We start from the raw sequence: 20,374 nt of genomic DNA, 5'->3' as shown, positions 1-20,374 counted from the left end.
GTGATTTAACTGTTAAGCCATTTCTCTTGCCCTAAAATATTTTAAAAAATAAATAAAATTTTAAAAATCTTTCATCCCTGGTGGAATTCTAGTTCAAACACCATTTTTTTTCAAACTGTATCTTATTCATTTATTTAGGCTGAATTACAGTTAATAAAATTCCTGCATTAGAAACAGTCTTCAAACATATGGACATATACAGTTTGTTTCTTTCTTTCTTTATTTTTGTTTTTTGAGGTAGGGTCTCACTGTGGTCCAGGGTGGCCTCGAACTCAGTGATCCTCCTCCATCTGCCTTCCAAGTGCTGGGATTAAAGGCGTGCGCCACCACGCCCGGCTTAACTTTAGGAGGTTTTTGTTGTAGTTTCTTTTGGGTCTTTTAAGCATAAAATCATGTCATCTGCAAAAAGGGGTAGTTTAGCTTCACCCCTTCCTATTTTTATTTGTGTCATCTACTTAACTTGTCTTACTTATAACTTTGAGCAAAATATTGACTACAAGTGGCAAGAGTGGACATTCTTGTCTTATTTCAGTTTTCAGAGATTTCCCCATTTAATATAATGTTGGCTGTGGCTTTGTCCTATGCAGCCTTTATTATTTTGAGGTATGTTCCACCTGTTCCAGTTTCCTTCAGGACTCTCATCATGAAGTCACGTTGGACATTGTCAAATGCCTTTTCTGCATAAATTGAGATGGTCATGAGATTTCTATCTTTAAGTTTATGTGTTGTATTTCATTTACTGATTTACTTAGGTTAAGCCAACTTTGCATCTCCAGAATGAGTCCCACTTGGTCATGATAGATAATTTTCTATTACTTTATTTATTTATTTATTTATTTATTTTTGAGTCAGGGTCTCATTCTAGCCTAGGCTGACCTAGAATTCACTCTATATTCCCAGAGTGGCATCAAACTCATGGCAATCCTCCTACCTCTGCCTCTCAGAGCTGGGATTAAAGGCGTATGCCACTACACCTGGTTGAATAATTTTCTTAATGTGTTCTTGAATTTGGTTTGCAAGAAACTTGAGAATTCTTGTATCTATGCTCATCAGTGAAATTGGTTTATAGCTTTTTTGGTTGTGACTTTATTCAGGTTAGGGAACAGGGTAATGCTGGCTGTGTAGAATTGATTTGGAAGTGTTTCTTGTTTTCTATTCCGTGGAACACCTTGAGAAGAGCTGGTATCAGATCATCCTTGAAAGTCGTACATTTCCATGGTGCATCGTCTGCCTGGTCCAGGGCTTTTCTCTGTGGTGAGGCTTTTAATCACAGCCTCAGTTTCATTGCTTATAATGGATATGCTTATGTCCTCCACTGTTACCTTTGGGAGGTTTTATGTGTTTAGAAATTTGCCCACTTATTCTAGGTTTTCCACCTGTTTGGAATGTAAGCATTCAAAGAATTCTCTAATGATGTTTTGGATTTCATCAGAGTCTATTATCTCTAATTTTGTGAAGTTGGGTCTTCTCTCTCCTTTTTTGTTAGTTTGGCTAAGGGTTTATCAGTCTTACCTTTTTGTTTTGTTTTGTTTTTTTGAGGTAAGGTCTCACTCTGGCCCAGGATGACCTGGAATTCACTATGGAGTCTCAGGGTGGCCTTGAACTCATGGCAATCCTCCTACCTCTGCCTCCCGGGTGCTGGGATTAAAGGTGTGCGCCACCACACCCGGCTTACCTATTTTTCTCAGAGAACCAATTCTTCATTTGACCATTTCTATGTTTTGTTCTTTTACTATTTAATTAATTTTTGTCCTTATGAGAGGGAGGTAATGTTAGGGTGACTGGACCACTGGAAGTAAGAAAAAGGCAGGAAAATCTGCAGATTTTTTTCAATAAGAAATTGCTCACTCAAGAGTGTATTGTTCAAACTCCTTCAAGAATTTGTATAGTTTCTATATTCTCTCTTTTTGTTATTTATTTATTTATTTATTTATTTATTTTTGCACTTGTTAAGGGTTTGAGAGAGAACTAGGAATAAGGTATATATATATACTAATAGGTAGTCAGGGACAAAGGCCCAAAGAGAGGGAACAAGGTGATTCCACCTTGTCTGCCAAAGCTGGACCTAGGCATCTGACCCAGTATCATCTATGGTGACTACAATCAATGTCTCAGTGACAGTGCCCTCACTTCTTCCTCAATCTGGCGTATCTATGTAGGCTGGTTCCTCTTGGGCGAGCCCCTTGAGTCAAAAAATCAATCAGTTCTCTCCTTTACACGCCTAAGGCTGGTCACAAAATCCATCCTAGTTAACTATAGAGGCTTGACATGTGGACTAGGGGTCTTGGCTGATGTTTTCATCCTGAAACCTCCAGGTTCCTGTTCTGGGAAGCTCTTTCCCCATCCTGAGTAGCAGAAGGAAAAATTCTTCTTCTCACTTTGTTACCCTCTTCTAAGGTATGAGAATTTTACTCACTGAGCTCTTAGCTTTTTCTAATATGAAGGCTCCAGGCTTGCATTCTCATACTTCATGTCCCGTGTGTGTGTGTGTGTGTGTGTGTGTGTGTGTGTGTGTGTGTGTGTTTTGCTTATATACCTGGGCAAGCACTTCCCTGTTTATCAATTTTTGCCCAAATAAACCTCATAATTAAAAAATTGACCATTCTTTGTATGTTTCCTCAATTCTTTGTTGGAATGGGAATCTACAAGTTGGGATTCACAGGCTGGGATCAAAACTCCTGTACCTCCCAAATCCCATAAAAATGGCCAATTATGTGATCAGTTTTGGTGAAGGTTCCATGAGCTGCTGAGAAGAGCATGTGTTCCCTGTCTGTCCAGTGGGATACTTTGTGCATGTCTGTTAGATCTAGTTCATCAACAGTGGGGTTCACCTCTAAAGTGTTTTTTTTTTTTTTGTTGTTGTTGTTTTGTTTTTTGCTGCTTTTTGGTCTAGCTGACCTAGCTAAGCATGAGAAAGGGGATTAAAGTCTCCTGCTGCTATTGTGTCTGGGTCTGTGTGTTCTTCCATGTCCTTTTGTTTTATGAAGTTAGGAATTGTAGTATTTGGTGCATAAATGTCTACAACTACAATATCTTTTTGGTGAATTGTTCCATGTATTAAAACAAAGTGTCCCTTTGTGTCTTTTTAAGCTAGTTTTCGTTTGAAGTCTACTTTGTTTAATGTTAATGTTGGCCACTCCTGCTTCGTTACAGCTCCAATTTGTTTGCTAGTTCAACGTCCAGCCTTTTATGTGCATTTTTGACTAGATGAGTTTCTTGGAGGCAACAAATGGTTAGATTAAAAAATATTTTTATTTATTTGCAAGGAGAGAGAGAGAGAGAGAGAGACAGACAGACAGAGAGAGAGAGAGAGAGAGAGAGAGAGAGAGAGAAAGAGAGAGAGAGAGATTGAGAAATGAGCACACCAGGGCTTTCAGCCAGTGCAAACCAACTCCAGATGTTTGTGCCCCTTTGTGCATCTGCCTTTATGTGGGTACTGGGAAATCAAACCTGGCTTGTTAGGCTTTGTAGGCCAGTACCTTAACTGTTGAGCCATCTCCCCAGCCCAAATCTTTTCTTTCTTTCTTTCTTTCTTTCTTTCTTTTCTTCCTTCCTTTCTTCTTCTTCTTCTTCTTCTTCTTTTTTTAATCCAGTCACTGTCTCTTTACTGGTGAATTAAGGCCATCTAGATTTAGAGTTATTGAAGAGAGGCTTGCTATTCCCTAATCTTTTGTTGGTGATGTTCTGGTTGGCTGAGCTGCTGGCATTTCTTTTCCTTTTCCACTGAAGTTATGTTGATTTGTTGTGATAGGTATAGTTGATTCTCACTTTTTCTTTGGCCATCTGTTTCTTTCATGGGCTATATCCTATCATGCATTCTCATAGATGGAGCTGTTTTCTTCTTTTTTCCTGTAAGGTATTCCTTCCAGAATTTTTCATGGAGCTGGATTGTTTAGAATCAACTGCCTTAGTTTGTGTTTGTCTTAGAATATCCTGATTTTTTTTTCCCTTCAATTTTACAAGATAATTTTGCTGTGCATACAGCATTCTTGGTTGGACATTGTTTATCTTCAGAGCTTGGGATATGTCATTCCAGTCTTTGGTGGCTCTTAGGGCTGCTATTGCAAAGTCTGAGGCTACTCTGATCTTCCTGCCTGTCTGTGTGAGAGCTGACTTTTTCCCTCACAGTGTCTTTTAGCATTGTTTCTTGACTCTGAATTTTTGACATTGTTACTGTTATGTGTCATGCAGGAGACTTGCTCTGGTCATGTCTACTTGGAGTTCTACATACTTGTGTTTGGATGTCACCTTCTTTCTCTAAATATGGGAAATTTTCTTTAAACAGTTAATCAATCCCTCTCACATTTATCTCACATCTTTCTTCTACCCCTTGTATCCTGAGGTTTGGTCTCTTGAATTTATCCCAGAGTTCTTGGAAACATTGATCATATTCTTTAATTTATTGTTATTTATTTATTTATTTGAGAGCAACGGACAGAGAGAGAAAGAGGGAGAGAGAGAGACAGAATGGGTGCACCAGGGCTTCCAGCCACTGCAAACGATCTCCAGGCGCCCCCTTGTGCATCTGGCTGACGTGGGTCCTGGGGAATCGAGCCTCGAACCAGGGTTCTTAGGCTTTACAGGCAAGTGCTTAACCGCTAAGCAATCTCTTCAGCCCTTGTTTTTGTTTTTGATGTAAGATCTTATTCTAGCCCAGACTGACCTAAAATTCACTATGTAGTCATAGTTGGCCTCGAACGTACAGCATTTCTCCTTTCTGCCTTCCGAGTGCTGGGGTTAAAAGTATGCGCCACCATGCTTTGCTTTTTTTCCTCTTTCTTTCTTTCCTTTTTTTTTTTTTTTAAAAAAAACATTTGTTTATGAGAGAGAGAGAGAGAGAGAGAGAGAGAGAGAAATATGGGTACACCAGGGCCTCTTGCCACTGTAAACAAATCTTAGATGCTTATGTGTCTGGCTTTATGTTGTTACTGGGGAATCAAACCCTAAATAGCAGGTTTTGTGATCAAGTGACTTTAACTGCTGAGCCATCTCCCCAGCCCCCTCATCCAGGTAGTTTTGCTATCACAAGTTCTAGATATATTTGCTTCTGAAAAGTGGCTGAAATTCACTAGACATGTGTGGTTCCACAGTGACTGGCTTGGTGGAGGTGCTTTACCCTGCCCACCTATAACCATGGAGAGCTGAGCACTTTGTCAACACACCCTTTATCCAACTTGAGCAGATATCTGGGTCAAAGCACATCCCAAAGTCTAGAATTGCATTGGAGAACAATCCCACCTAAGTGGCATACAATTGCATTGAAGGAAGTTTTTTGGTGAACAAGAGGATCAGCTCTTGATGGAGTGAATTGTTTTTAAATTGAAATGGGATGGTTTTCTGTCTTGACTCTGGACTGAGACCTCAGGAATTTAGCAAGCAAGGGTGTGCTAAAACTGACCATGAAGGTGGGCTCCAGCTAGAGGAGCTGGAGGTTGGTCAGTGTTTGGCCAGGATTGGCATTTATGCTTTAGGAACTTTTATGACTTCTTGGAAAACATGGTCAGAAATGAACGGATTGGTTTCTCTGGGCATGGTATTTTGGCAAGACTTTAAAAATCACAAGTATCTCAATGATGCATTAACCTTAGATGTACAGTCCATAATGAATGCAAATGACTCTTTTCCCAGAGCAAATGTATTAAAAAATGGAACAACTGGGGGTGAGGTGAAAGTTATTGCTTATGTTTTGTTAGTTCTATAGCCAACTACTTCATTTTTGAACCTGTTGAAAATAGCATTTAAGTTACCTGTTTACTCTTGCCATTTGCTAGTGTACAGTTGTTTTCTTTTTTAACAAAAAAATTTTTTAAGTTGGTTTTGTATTCTGCAACTTTTCTAAATTCAGTTTTAGGGTAGTCATGTAGATTCTTTGGGATCTCCTCTGTAAGCCATCATTTCTTCTGTGCATAAGGACATTTTCAACTCTTCCTTTCCATTTGTGTCTCTGTCTTTCCTTTTCCTTGGCTTACCTCACTGCTCATGACTGTCAGCATTAGGTAGACTTTCACGGACTTGGGAGGAGGGAGTCATTTTTATTTATTTATTAGAGATAGAGAAAGAGAGAGAGAGAGAGAGAGAGAGAGAGAGAGAGAGAGAGAGAGAGAGAGAGAGAGAGAGAGAGGGAATATAGGCATGCCAGGGCCTCTAGCCACTGCAAACAAAATGCAGATGTATGTGCCACCATATACATTTGGCTTATGTGGGACCTGAAGAATCGAACCTGAGTCCTTAGGCTTCGCAGGCATGCACTTTAACTGCTAAGCCATCTCTCTAGCCCTGTGATTGTGAGTGTTATGAGCAATGCAAATGGCATTTTTTCAAATGCTTTCTCTATATTGTGCTTTGTGATCATGTGGCTCTTCCTTCTTCGACTGTCAAAATTGCAGAATAATCTGATCTTCAAACATTGAATGATCCTGGCATTCCCAGTACAAACCTGTTTGTTGTATTGCATTACTCTGTAAAATATATTATTGTGTTAGATTTCTAGTACTTTGTCTAGAATTTTAATGTCTGTGTGCATGAAGAGCCATGAAGAGTATTGCAATGTCACTGGTTTTGAGATCAGAGGAAAGCCAGCTTCACTAAGTGAGTACATGGTGCTATCTCTTCTCTTCTAGAAGCAATTCTGAAAAACTAGTGTGATTTCTTCTTTAAGTATTTGGTAAAATTTATCAGAGTGAATCTGTTTTTTTTTCTTTTCTTGAACTACAAAGTCATTGTTTTGAATATGGTCCATTGTTTTTATCATCTTGGGTGAGTGTCAGCAGCTTGTGGTTTGATTTTTGTTTTTAATTTTGAAAGATCAATTTCATGTAAGTAATAAGTTTGCATTCACAAGTCAGCCTCATCTCAAGAGGTCTGTAAGGATGCTCCTTGTTGCAGTTAGTGTTTTCTCTCTTTCCTTGTCAATATCATTAGAATTTTGTCATATTTTAAAAAGTTATGTTTAGGGATGGAAGGATGGCTTAATGGCTAAGGTGTTTGCCTGCAAAGCCAAAGGACCCAGCTTCGATTCCCTAGGACCCTCATTAGCCAGATGCACAAGGGGGTGCATGGTCTGGAGTTCATTTGCAGGGGCTGGAGGCCCTGGCATGCCCGTTCTCTCACTTTCTCTCTTGCTCTGTCAAATAAATAAATAAGTAAATAAAAATAAAATATTTAAACATATATGTATGTAGGGGCACATATGTGTATGCCAGAGACTTTTGCTGCTGAAAATGAATTGCAGATCCATGTGCCAACTTTTTTTTTCCCCCTGAGGTAGGGTCTCACTGTAGCTTGGGCTGACCTGGAATTCACTATGTAGTCTCAGGGTGGCCTCGTACTCACAGCAATCCTCCTACCTCTGCCTCCCGAGTGCTGGGATTAAAGGCGTGCGCCACCACGCCTGGCCCTATGTGCCACTTTTGTGTCTGGTTTTACTTGGTACTGGGGAATTTAACTTGAGTGGGCAGGCTTTGCAAGCCAATGCCTTTAACTGCTAAACCATCTCCCCAGCCCTCTTTTATAGTATTTTAAACCAATAGTTGTAGCTTTTTTTTTTTTGCTTCATTTATTTTATTACCTATCTTTAATTTTTTTTTTTTTTCTTTTGAGACAGGGATTCACTATGTAGCTTGGGTTGACTTTGAATTTGAAGCTATCCTCCTGTTTCTGCCTCCTAAATTCTGGGATTATAGAAATAGGCTATTGCACTCAGCCAAAAGTAATTTTTAAAAATAGTTGTTTTTTAGCCAGGCATGGTGGTGCATGCCTTTTATCCCAGCATTTGGGAGGCAGAGGCAGGAAGATCACCGTGAGTTCAAAGTACTCTGAGACTACATAGTGAATTCTAGTTTGTCCTCAGCTAGAGCTAAACCCTACCTCAAACTGCCCCCCCTCAAAAAAAGAAAGGTTAAAAAAATTAATTAATTAATTTAAGAAAGAGAGAGAAAGGTTAGACAGAGAGAAAAATGCATGTGCCAGGGCCTCTAGCCACTGCAAACAAACTTCTGATGCATGTGCCACCTTGTACATATGGCTTGCATGGGTAAGTCAGGGTCATTGTGGTTTCTAGATCACACAGTGAGTTCCAGAATAGTCTGGGTTACAGAGGAAGACCCAGTTTCACAAAACCAAAACAAAAAAGAGTTTGGTTCTCACTTGTTTACTTGGTAATTGGAGTACCTTTAAGGTTTTAGAAGAATTCTTGAGAGCTGGAGAGATGGTTTAGCAATTAAGGAGCTTGCCTGCGAAACCTAAGGACCCATGTTTGATTCCCTAAGATCCAAGAAAACCAACTGCACAAGGTGGCACATGCATCTGCAGTTTACTTGCAGAGGCTTGAGGCCCTTGTGTGCCCATTCTCTATCTCTCTCTCTCTCTCATGAAGAATTCTTGAGACTGGCCGATGAACCTTCTCCATTGCTGATGCATTTCAAAGCTAATGGCCCCAGCGTGATCTTCCGCCTCTGCACTGTGGTACCAGATCCTTTGTGGTTCTGACCTCAGGTTCCCTCCGTACCCCACACATACTTTACTACATGTCAAACGGCAAAGGCACTTTCTTCAGCCGCCTGCAGGAACACGTGTGCAGTGCAGGGAAACACATCATCTTTTTCATAGTTTCAGTTTTGTTTTGTTTTTTTTTGAGGCAGGGTCTCACTAGCTACGGCTGACCTGGAATTCACTATGTAGTCTCAGGGTGGCCTCGAACTCATGGCAACCCTCTTACCTCTGCCTCCCAAGTGCTGGGCTTAAAGGCATGCACCACCATGCCCAGCTATTTTTTTTTATAGTTTCTTGAGGCAGAATATTTGATTACTGATTTGAAATCTTTCTTCTTTTCTAATATAGGTATATAATGACAAAAATTTCCTTTTAAACATTCCTCTAGCTAAATCTCACAAATTTTGAATTATGTTTCTTTTTTTAGCTCAAAATATTTTAAAATTCTTTTGATACTTTCTCTCTGACTTTATAAGCTTGTTTCATTTACACATGTTTGGAGATTTTTCTGTCACCTTCCTATTTGTTTCAAGAGTTTATACTTACTTGGAACATTGTTTAGTAAATTTCTTAAACTCTTTCATCTTTTAAAAAATATTTATTTATGAGAGAGAGAGAGAGAGAGAGAGAGGAAGGGAGAGGGAGAGAGGGAGGGAATGAATAGAGGGACAAATCTGCATCTGTAAACAAATTTCAGACACATGTGTCACTTGTCTGGCTTTATTTACATGGGCACTGGGGAGCTGAAGCTGGGCAACACGTCTTTGCAAGCAAGTGCCTTTAACCACTGAACCATCTTCCTAGCCCTCAGATCTGTGTGCTTAAGCAAGCTAATCTGTTGCAAAAGCATTGAAAGAGAGTAAGGGTGAATCAGTCAAATTGTAGCAAACATTAAGACATAGTTTCAAGATCTGGTCATTAAAGCACTGATACAAAAAGACACGTGGATGACCACGATGTCACAGGTAATCACGAAACAAAATCTATAAGAATGAGAAATCAAGTTAGAATCAGTGTATAATTAAGGAAACACCACAACAAAACAGGGATAAAATGAATTGTTTTGGGATGATTGCTTAGCTAGTGGAGAAGGAATGATTTACAATTACTTATTATAACATAACAATAAATTAAATTCCATATAGATATATGTTAAATATAGATATTCAATAAACTTGGAAAGTCCAAGTAAATAGTATTAAATCCTTAAGGGTGAATTTCCTAAGCTTACAAGTGATTTGTTGAGACTACATATTGAATTCCAGGTCAGTCTGGGCTAGAGTGAGACCCTATCTTGAAAAACAAAAAAAATGATTTGCTATACTGAAAAACAAAAACCTCATGCCAATGACTAAAATGAAATGGAAACAAAAAGAATATTTTGAAAAAAGTACACAAATAGGACAGAGTTTAAATGACATTAATGCAAATTTTAACAGTCTCTAGACAGACTTTTTTTTTTTTTTTTTGGTCTTTTGAGGTAGGGTCTCACTCTGGTCCAGGCTGACCTGGAATTAACTCTGTAGTCTCAGGGTGGCCTTGAACTCATGGCAACCCTCCTACCTCTGGCTCCAGAGTGCTGGGATTAAAGGCGTGTACTACCACACCCAGTTCTAAACAGATAAATTTATGAAAAATATAAACAATGTATAAATATATACTTCTTTCCTTATAAGTAATTGAACACATAAACTTCAACCTTATAAAGAAGTGTACATAGACCACAGTATCACATACTAACTTAAAGAGGAATAAAAATCTATTGGCATTGAGGTTTTTGATATAAAACTATAATATAAATGTAAAGAGCTGGAGGGATGGCTTAGCCATTAAAGTGCTTACCTGCAAAGCCAAAGGACCCAGGTTTGATTCTCCAGTACTCCCGTAAGCCAGATACACAAAGTGGCGCAAGCTTTTGGATTTTGTTCGCAGTGGCTGAAGGCCCTGGTGTGCCCGTTCTGTTTTGCTCTATCTGCCTCTCTCTTCTCTTTTTCTTTCAAATAAATAAAAATTTAAAAACCTGTATCATGACACTTCAAGAATATTTTAGAGGGGCTGGACATAGCTCAGTGGCAAAAGCACTTGCTTGCCAGTCTGTCTGAGTCTCGTCTTGCTCAGCGCTCAAGCGTCCCAGCGTCTGTAATCCCCACGTGGGAGGTCACAAGCAGGAGCAGTAAGAGAGACCCTGTCTCAAAAGGGTGTAGAGAGGAGAGACACCCCAACGTTGTCATCTTGCTGCCACATGCTTGTCACACACATATCTCACCCACCCACCCACACACACAATAAATAAATAGATAATAAAAAATAAAAAAAACCATGCATGGATATGCATGCTTGTAATCTAAGCACTGGGAAGGCTGAGGTAGGAGAATCATAAATTCAAGGTCAGCCTGGGCTACCCACTGCAATTCTATCTCAAGAAATCAAAACAAAAAGTATAAATCAGAAATCCACAAGAAAACCATACATAATAAAGGTTGTGAAGAACCCTTTTGCTACTCGCCATTAACAGGATTTGTGTGTAATCTTTTTTAAATTCTATACCAAGACGAAGTTATGTTTATATTTGTTTGTGCTTTGAATATTTATGAAATATTTATTTATAAGTAGAGCTAGAGAGAGGAAGAGATCCAGGGTTGAAAGGAAGGGAGGAGATCGAGCATGGGCCACCAGGACCATTTGCCGCTGCAAATGAGCTCCAGGTGCCTGTGCCCCTGGCTGTGGGAGTGAGTGCCTTTCACCGCTGAGCGCCTCGCCAGTGCTTAACCCTTATGTAATATTTAACGGTTATTTAGTTCATTACTATTTAAGACAAAACAACGTCCTTCACAACTAAAAATACCACACAAACAATGTGTACATTTGAAAGAACTGCTGAGTGCAAACTGATACATTGGCTTACGGCTCCATTTTAAGACTACGTGTAGAGAAAGAGCGAGCGCGTGGGTCGTGCAGATACGCCTATGCGAGTGGAGGCCAGAGGAGGCATCGGGCATCTCTGCCACTCTTCTTATTTCCTCGAGGCAGGGAATCTCTCACTAAATCTGTAGCTCAGCCTGTTTCAGCTAGACTGCTAACCAGAGCGCCCCTCTGATCCTCTTGTCTCTACTCCCCTCAGTGCTGGGGTCTCAGGCTTCTGTGGGCGCTGGGCATCGAACTCTGGTTCTCATATGCGTGCGGCAAGTGCTCTTACCCACGGAGGCATCTCCCCAGCCTTAATCAATGTTTTTAATAAAATGGCATGGTGCCAGTTTGAAAGAAAATGAAGAGATAATTAAGTCTGAGTTTTTTTGGATGAGTGGGATATTTGTGATGCCAAACCTTGTTTTAAATACAGCCTCCCTTTTTATCCCTTTCAAGTTCAGACTTGACACAACCTGGTACAGTTATAAAATGTCTTATAATATGATTTGGCTCTTTTAAAAATGCATACAGAAATATGAACTCAGGTCATAACAGTTTAAAAGACAAAGCCTGGGCAAACTGCTCTGGCTCTTGGCCTACCTGCCGAAATGGTGCCTGTGGTGGTTTGATTCAGGTGTCCCCCATAAACTTAGGTGTTTTGAATGTTAGTTCCCAGCTGATGGAGATTTGGGAATTAACGCCTCCTGGAGGCAGTGTATCATTGGGTACAGGCTTATGGGTGTTATAGCCAGTTTCCCCTCACCCAATGCTTGGCACACACTCCTGTTGCTGTTGTCCACCTTACGATGGCCAGGGGGTGATGTTCACCCTCTGCTCATGCCATCATTTTCCCTGCCATCATGGAGTTTCCCCTTGAGCCTGTAAGCCAAAATAAATCCTTTTCTCTCACAAGCTGCTCTTGGTCGGGTGATTTCTGCCAGCAATGTGAACCTGACTGCAACAGTGCCAGTGGCCTCAAGAAAAGCAGCTTTGCTCAAGCATTGTGTGGTCTTCCAAGGAGGAAGGCGATGCAGCAGAATAAGATGCGCTTGTCAACTGTCAGGCTCCCCCGGTGGCCGGGCGCGCGCTTTCTCAAGGACTAGTGGTGCTCTGCTGCCAACCCAAGCATCCGGCTTTATGAGGCTGAGAGACACCTTTTCACTGCACTCAGACAGCCCTTGACTCAGGGAGCTTCAACTTTACAATGATGCATAGAGCAGGAATCATCCTTCAAAAGTTCTGGGTTTAATGGATAAATAAAAATTTAAAAGTATTTTTTTAAAAAGGGCCAGAGAGATGGCTTAGCAGTTAAGTGCTTGCGTGTGAAGCCTAAGGACCCCAGTTCAAGGCTCGATTCCCCAGGACCCACGTTAACCAGATGCACAAGGGGCACATGTATCTGGAGTTCATTTGCAGTGGCTGGAGGCCTTGGCACGCCCACTTTCTTGCCCTCTCTCTGCCTCTTTCTCTTTCTATCTGTTGCTCTCAAATAAATAAAAAAAAATTTTAAAGTATTTTTAAAAATTTTCTGGGTTTGTTTTAGTTTGATTTTGATGCTAAAGATTGAACCCAGAGCCCCAAGCATGCTTTGTCTCCTCATTCTTTGTCATTTGGCCTTGGATCTTTTCCTGGGCCAGCGCCACATGATGGGGTCTTAACACCGGATTTCGTTAATGGCAGAGAGCCCGGACTCCCAATCAACTCTGACATCAGCAGAGGGAACTACCAGAAATCGACAAGGTACTGCCTTGCTGAACTATCATTTCTGCAGTGTTTGGCCGGTTGCGGTTGCCCCGTTTTCTACCCGACACTTGCAATTTCTGTTGTTCTTACTAAAACATAATTCCAGCAGCCCCGCTCTAAACCCAGGAGCCTCTGCTTATCCCGGACGCAACTGTAATGCATTTGACATTCTGGTTACTCTTCCCAGAGAACTGAAGTTGAAAAGAAAGTGGGGGTTCAGAATATGAGGTCCATGCTTGTGAATAGGAACACACCAGAGCGCAGAGCTGACTACAAGAGGATAGAAAAGTAAGCGCAGGAATTATTTTCAAAACAGCAATATGGAGCTATTCAGAGTAGGAACAAAGAATGTACACATCTCCATATGCTCCGAGGATTTAGCCACATGTCTGCTATAGTTCCTGGAGTCTCTAAACATAACGAGTAGTGGCTGTTTGGAAGGATCATTCTGAGTCATCAAGAAATGGATAAATTATGTCCAGAAGCCTCTATTTTGAAGCAGGTGGGGGAGGGAATGGAAAATATTTTCAAGTTCTATTCAAAATTGTAAAGTCTTAATAGCTGAGGCTTTTAAGGGTATAAAATTTCACCATATGAACATTCAGTTATCTAACATCTGTCTTCTATAGGTTGAATTATTCTTACTATGTTTATGAGACTATCAAATCTTTAGAGTTCTTCAAAGAAGGGGAGCAGATACACCAAAATATAGGCAAATGAGCAGTCATCTTGGAAAGCCTACAGCTCACACTGGTTATTCTACAGTTGCTATTAATGGTCTCTGTAGGGCTGGAGAAATGGCTCAGCAGTTAAGGCGCTAGCCTGGGAAGCCTAAGGGCTCAGGTTTAATTTCCCAGGACCCATGTAAGCCAGATGCAGAAGGTGGTACATGCATCTGGAGTTCATGTGCAATAGCTAGAGGACCTGGTGTGTCCATTCTCTCTCTCTCTTTAAATAAGTAAAATATAATGGTCTGTAGCCTTTAAGTGAGATTATAATATAAAATGTCAGCTCCCTTATTTACTGTAGGTTGGAATCTGATGACTTGCAAAGGAAATGCCCACCACCAACAGTCACATATTCTATACTAGTTCTTCTGATTGTGGCTAAGCATTTAAATCAGCTTATGTCACAACAAGGAGAAACTGTGTAACTCTGGAAATTACCTTAGAGTACAGCTAAATTGTTCATGTTAGACACAATGCTTGTTTGTTTTGACTGTTTGTGAAAACATTAAACCTACCTCAAAGTTCAAAATGTTGGAAAGATTGAAATTTTTTTTTTCTCTTTGAGTTTTTGAGGTAGGGTCTCACTCTAGCTTAGGCTGACCTGGAATTCACTTTGTAGTCTCCGCATTGCCTCAAACTCATGGTAGTCCTCCTACCTCTGCCTCCCAAGTGCTGGAATTAAAGGCATGTACCACCATGCCCAGTTGAAAAAATTGTTTTAAATATATTTTAATATTTTATTTATTTATTTGTGAGAGAGAGAGAGAAAGAGAGAATGGGCACACCAGGGCATCCAGCCACTGCAAACAAACTCCAGATGCATGTAACCCCCCCACCCCCTTGTGCATCTGGCTTACGTGGGTCCTGGAGAATCAAACAGGGAACCTTTGGTTTTGAAGGCAAATGCCTTAACCTCTAAGCCATCTCTCCAGCTGAATTTTTTTTTAAATGCATGATAATCTCCAGTGTCAGGGTCCAATATAGAATATTAAATATGACTTAATGGTGATCACATCATTAAAATAAGGTAATTCCTGACTAAAATATGTCAATGATAATTTCAACACTCAGGTAGTAGAGGCAGGAGGATCACAAGTTTGAGGCCAGCCTGTCTTGAAAAACCAAACCAGACAGACAAAACCAAGCAATAAGACATAAGATAACTCTTTTGCAAGAGACAAAACTCATGTAATATGTAAGTCCTAGAATATTAGTTTTAAAATTCCCTGCATGGAATTACATTTGAGAGAGCAATTATAGTTATTAATGCATTTTCAAAGTCCACATATTTTTGTGTTATTGTAAAGCTGGGGTTGGAGAGATAGCTTAGCAGTTAAGGCGCTTGCCTACAAAGCCAAAGGATCCAGGTTCGATTCCCCAGTACCCATGTAATCCAGATGCACAAGGTGGTGCATACATCTGTCATTCATTTGCAGTGGTTAGAATCCCTGGCACGCCAGTTCTCTCTCAAATAAATTACATATGTGTGTGTGTGTGTGTGTGTGTGTGTGTAAACTAAAGCATTATAAGTTAAAGACTGTATACACCATGGGGGAAGATGTTGGAGAGGATCTCATGTTTGGGTAAGACAGCTGTAGAAATGTTTGCACTGTCTGCCCAAACACGTTTCTTAGGTAATTTTATATCTGGCTGAGTTTTCCATAGCTGAGATTTCAGATCACAGCCCAGGTGAGATGTCTGATGTACATAGAGTCATCATAGTGAGGTATGATCTTGGCCTATTTCCTATCTGCCTCAGGCCAGGGACTCTGCTGTTCTCACTGTCTGCTTGGCTCACCTTGTCCCCTTGCCAGCTCTCACTATATCACTGAGAGGCCATGTCTTCGGTTTGTCTCCTCCTATAGCATTGTTCTTCCTAAAAGCCTGTGATTGCATGGAAGGCCATTGAAACCTCCACCATTGAGCTCTTTGCCTACAGAAACTAGTGAACTTCAGATGGCCTTGTCCAGTCCTACAGCTAGCCCTATTCTGGCTGGCCAACTCAGATTCCACATGTGGTTATCTCTTGTCCTTACCTCATACTTTAGGAAATCTGAGCCACACTGATCTAAAACCTTCTTCAACTCACACCAGAGGAAGTCTAAGAAGCAGCTACTTGGCTTCCTCCCTTCTAGATGCTTCTCTGAGAAAGGAACCATAACTCAACTTGTAGCCTGTTTAGGTTTGCCTTGTGAAAAAAGGGAGTTGACTTGTTCTCCACTTGTTGGATTGTTTTATTTTATTTATTTATTTAATTTTTTTAATTATTTATTTGCAAGGAGAGAGAGAGAGAGAGAGAGAGAGAGAGAGAGACAGACAGACAGACAGAAAGAAGATGGAGAGAGGAAGAAGGAACAAGAATGGGCATACTAGGGCCTTGAGCTGCTACAAATGAACTCCAAACATATATGCCCCTTTTTGCATCTGGTTTTATGTAGGTACTGGGGAGTCAAACCCAGGTCATTAGGTTTTGCAGGCAAGCACCTTAATTGCTGAGCCATCTCTCCAGCCCCTGTTTTATTTTGTAAATATATTTTTACTTATTTATGAGAGAGAGAGAGGAGAGAAGAAGAGGATGGGTGTGCCAGGATTTCCTGCCACTGCAAATGAACCCTAGATGCAGGTGTCACTTTGATCAAACCCATACTGTCAGGCTTTACAAGTAAGTACCTTTAACCACTAAGCCATCTTTCTGGCTCCAGATTGTTTCTTTTTTATTTTTTTTTTTTTAAATATTTTGGCCTGGGGAAATGGCTTAGCAGTTAAAGCATTTGCCTGCAAAGCCTAAGGACCCCAGTTCAATTCCCCAGGACCCATGTAAGCCAGATGCACAAGGGGGCACATGCATCTGGAGTTTGTTTGCAGTGGCTAGAGGCCCTGGTGTGTCCATTCTCTGTTTCCCTCTATTTGCCTCTTTCTCTCTCTCAAATACATAAATGAAACATTAAAAATATTTTAGTTTATTTGAGACAGAAAGAGAGACAAAGAGAAACAGAAATAGGCATGCCAGGGCCTCTAGCCCCTGCAAATGAACTCCAGAAGCATGCACCATCTTGTGCATCTGGCCTACATGGGTTCTGGGGAATTTAACCTGGGTCCTTTGGCTTTGTAAGTAAGTGCCTAACCATTAAGCAATCTCTCTATCCCCCACTTTTTTTAGTTTTTCAAGGTCAGATCTCTCTGTAGCCCAGGCTGACCTGGAATTCACCATGTAGTCTCAGGGTGGCCTTGAACTCACAGCAATCCTTGTATCTCTACCTCTTGAGTGCTGGGATTAAAGGTGTGTACCACCGCACCTGGCTCCCCATTTCTCTTAAAATTATTTATTTATTTATTTATTTATTTATTTATTTATTTATTTGAGAGAGAGAATAGGCATGCCAGAACCTCTAGCCACTGCAAATGAACTCAAGATGCATGTGCTACCTTGTACATCTGGCTTATGTGGGTACTAAGGAATCGAACCTGGGTCCTTAGACTTTACAGGCAAGCGCCTTAACCGCTAAGCCATCCCTTCAGTCCCGATTGCTTCATTTTTATTGCTACCTCACCAATATGTGCTTGCTTTGGCAGCACATATACTAAAATTGGAAAGATAAAAGAGAAGATTAGCATGGCCCCTGCGCAAGCATGACACACAAATTCATGAAGCTTTCCATATTTTTTTAAAAACGAAGTCACGTTACTCATTAGAGGACACACATGGACATCACTGTCTGTAAGAAACCTCCTCCCAAGGCCAGGCTGCAAGTCTGTCTGCAAGCACAGCTGACGGCATTCGGCAACCCATGGCCTCCATTCCTGCTTCCCCGGGTACCTGCCGCGCTCATCTTCTTCCTGGCTACCGACCTAGTCTAGATAAAAAACTGACGCCTCCCGCCTCAGTGGGGAACGTGAAGTCAACACATGACTTCTTACTGTGAGGGTCAGCCCAACCCCAAGGGTTTTCTTCTTGCCCTGGCTACCTGCCTCATCCTTGACCCTTACCTTTTCTCACACTCCCTGCTGGAATTTCAAGTACCTTCTGCTTTGTGTCCAAGCCCTCTTTTTCTACCTTCTTTTTCATCCTTGCCCCATGCTTGGCTGCAGCTAAATGGAACTAATTGCTATTCTTTATGCATCTGCTATGTTTTCCTATCTCCCTATTTGCTCTTTGAGAAATGCCTCTCGCAGCACTCTGCCAGCCGCCTGTCCTTGCCCAGCCCAGCCCAGCCCAGCCCAGCCCAGCCCAGCCCAGCCCAGCCCAGCCCAAATCTCTGCACAGGCAAATCTGTTTATCTTTTAGATTGGTGCTCTGCTTGTCCTTACACACATACACCTAGGCTCCAGTCTTCCATTTATCAGTAGTTTGATAATACAAGAATGTTTTACTAGCCCTTCCTCTAGGGCACTTCATCAGGCTAAAATGCAAATAGCTCACTAGATAAAGCAGAAATCAATTAATAGCTATGTTGGCTATTGTCATAAAAGATTCCCTTTCCCCCAGTTACTGTTCCCCTAAGCCTGTCCTAAGGGTTTAGCTCTGCATTTGTTCTGAGTGAACTCAGGCAAAACCATGATTTTCCTGTCACTCCTACTTAAGAAAAATCTTCACATTCACAGTAGGTTATAAAACACAGCCTCAATCCAGAAACTAATAGTCCCAGGCCAATATTTGTCAGGACTTAAAATATCATCCAAAGGCAGCAGACACTTCCTATCATCCAGCTGAACCTGTCCGCAAGCAGCTGCTGTTTTCCATCCAAAGCCCATGTTAGCCTTCCCCTGTCTTTCTCACTGCTACCATCCCCCATTCACTCCTTACCATCTCTGACCAATTTCCATCCCCAGGGTTGTCAGGAAAAGTGACAAGAAGGACAGGAGAAATCCTTCTGGACTAGAAAAACTGTAAGAACTTGGCCAGTACTTACAGCTGATTCTGGGTTTTTATGACTACTTTTGTGGATGCTTCAGAGTCACATGCGGACTTCGGTGATATGGTGTGGAGCCCGGGAGTGGCTCCTCTCTCACCTAGGAATCTGGTAGCTACCTCCAGCTTTTCTTTAAATATTTTATATTTACCTATTTATTTATTTGACACAGAAAGAGGGAGAGAGAATGAGAAAATGGGCATGCTAGGACCTCCAGCCACTGCAAATGAGCTCCAGATGCATGCGCCCCCTTGTGCATCTGGTTAACGTGGGTCCTGGGGAATCAAACTTGGGCCCTTTTGCTTTGCAGGCAAATGCCTTAAATGATAAGCCATCTCTCCAGCCCTACCTCCAGCTTTTCAATGCTGAGGTTTCATGAACTCTCCAAAAGATATGCCCTTATCCTTTTTGGAAACAAGCTATCAAGGATGAAGGAGGATTTGAACCCAGAGGCAATTTTCTTTGATTCTACCAGCCATGGAGTAGCATCCCTGAATTCCTCAGAATTGAACCATCAGTCCAAAGCTCCTCTTTCAATCTCAGGTGTTATGCAGGAACTTTGCAGAATGAAACCGCTGAACTCAGTCATAGCACAATGTAAATGAGGTGGCAGACAGGCCCCTAGCACTCCTCTGTGGGGATGGTGATGGAAAACAACCTTAAAAAGGTGAATTCCTCCTCATAAAACCCTCTGCCATTCGGATATACTGTCTATATGTGAAAGCTGTAATTAAAAAATGACCCTCTGCCAATCCTCCCTCATGAGTCATGTCTTTCAAAAAAAATTTAAACTTTTTATTGACAACCTTGATACATATACACAATGTGCCCTTGATCATAATTCCCCTCCTACTCCCTACTTTATTTCCCCTCCACTGAGCCTTTTCATCTTCCTAAGTAGTCTCTCTTCTATTTTGATGTCATCATTTTTTTCCTCACATTATTCAAGTGCTTTTTGTGGCTGAGAGATCTTATAGTTGATAAAATCCATTCTTCCTTTTTCCTTTGAAATTGGTACCCTTGATCAGTTTTCTCACTTTGGAATTTCATATCCACTGGAACTAAGAGACTGGGTAAAAATTTCCAATGTAACATCTAGCTACTGAGCTATAGAATAACCATGTAGACAAACTACTCCTTTAGTAGGCTGTATACTGACTAAACTCCGGGATGATACCAGATTGCGTAGCGTCTTAAATTGAGCATGCTTCCCCATAGTTAGAGTGTCCCATGTAGACATGGTTGGTCTATAGTTACCAGTATTCAGGACTCACCATAGAGTTACTTCCACACACTGTTGATTAACCTCAATTCAAAACTAGTGATGTGCCAGATATTGCCTTGTGCTCACCAGATCCTATTTCTGTTTTCTCTTGCAGACAGCCAGGTTACATTTTCCAGCACCTCTTGGAGCTAGGTGGGGCTGGATAATTGAGTTTCAGCTAAGGAATGAGGGCAGAAGTGACATACATGACTTTCAAGTCTGGCATCAAAAGACCTCCTGGGGAGTCCACCTTGGCTTTCCTCCATTGGAAAGGCTGAATGCAGACAAGGAGCCCTAGAATTACCAAGGTAGGCACACATTCTAAGTGGCAT

The 20,374-nt window shown here is 41.2% G+C and overlaps 1 protein-coding gene and 1 non-coding gene across 9 annotated transcripts in view; one reads left to right on the top strand and one right to left on the bottom strand.

Annotated features, from left to right (window-relative positions):
• The window catches only part of Kiaa1217 (KIAA1217 ortholog), an 815,686-nt gene that overhangs the window by 380,772 nt on the left and 414,540 nt on the right, over positions 1-20,374 (bottom strand). The window lies entirely within an intron of this gene.
• Positions 17,426-17,533, top strand: LOC123461106. The gene has a single exon (XR_006637424.1). It is a non-coding gene; the product is annotated as a U6 spliceosomal RNA (small nuclear RNA).

The sequence above is a fragment of the Jaculus jaculus genome, chromosome 5, assembly GCF_020740685.1.
Source record: "Jaculus jaculus isolate mJacJac1 chromosome 5, mJacJac1.mat.Y.cur, whole genome shotgun sequence".
Classification (NCBI taxonomy): Eukaryota; Metazoa; Chordata; class Mammalia; order Rodentia; family Dipodidae; genus Jaculus; species Jaculus jaculus.
Note: the sequence above shows the minus strand (reverse complement) of the source record. Positions and strands in the feature narration are given on the sequence as shown.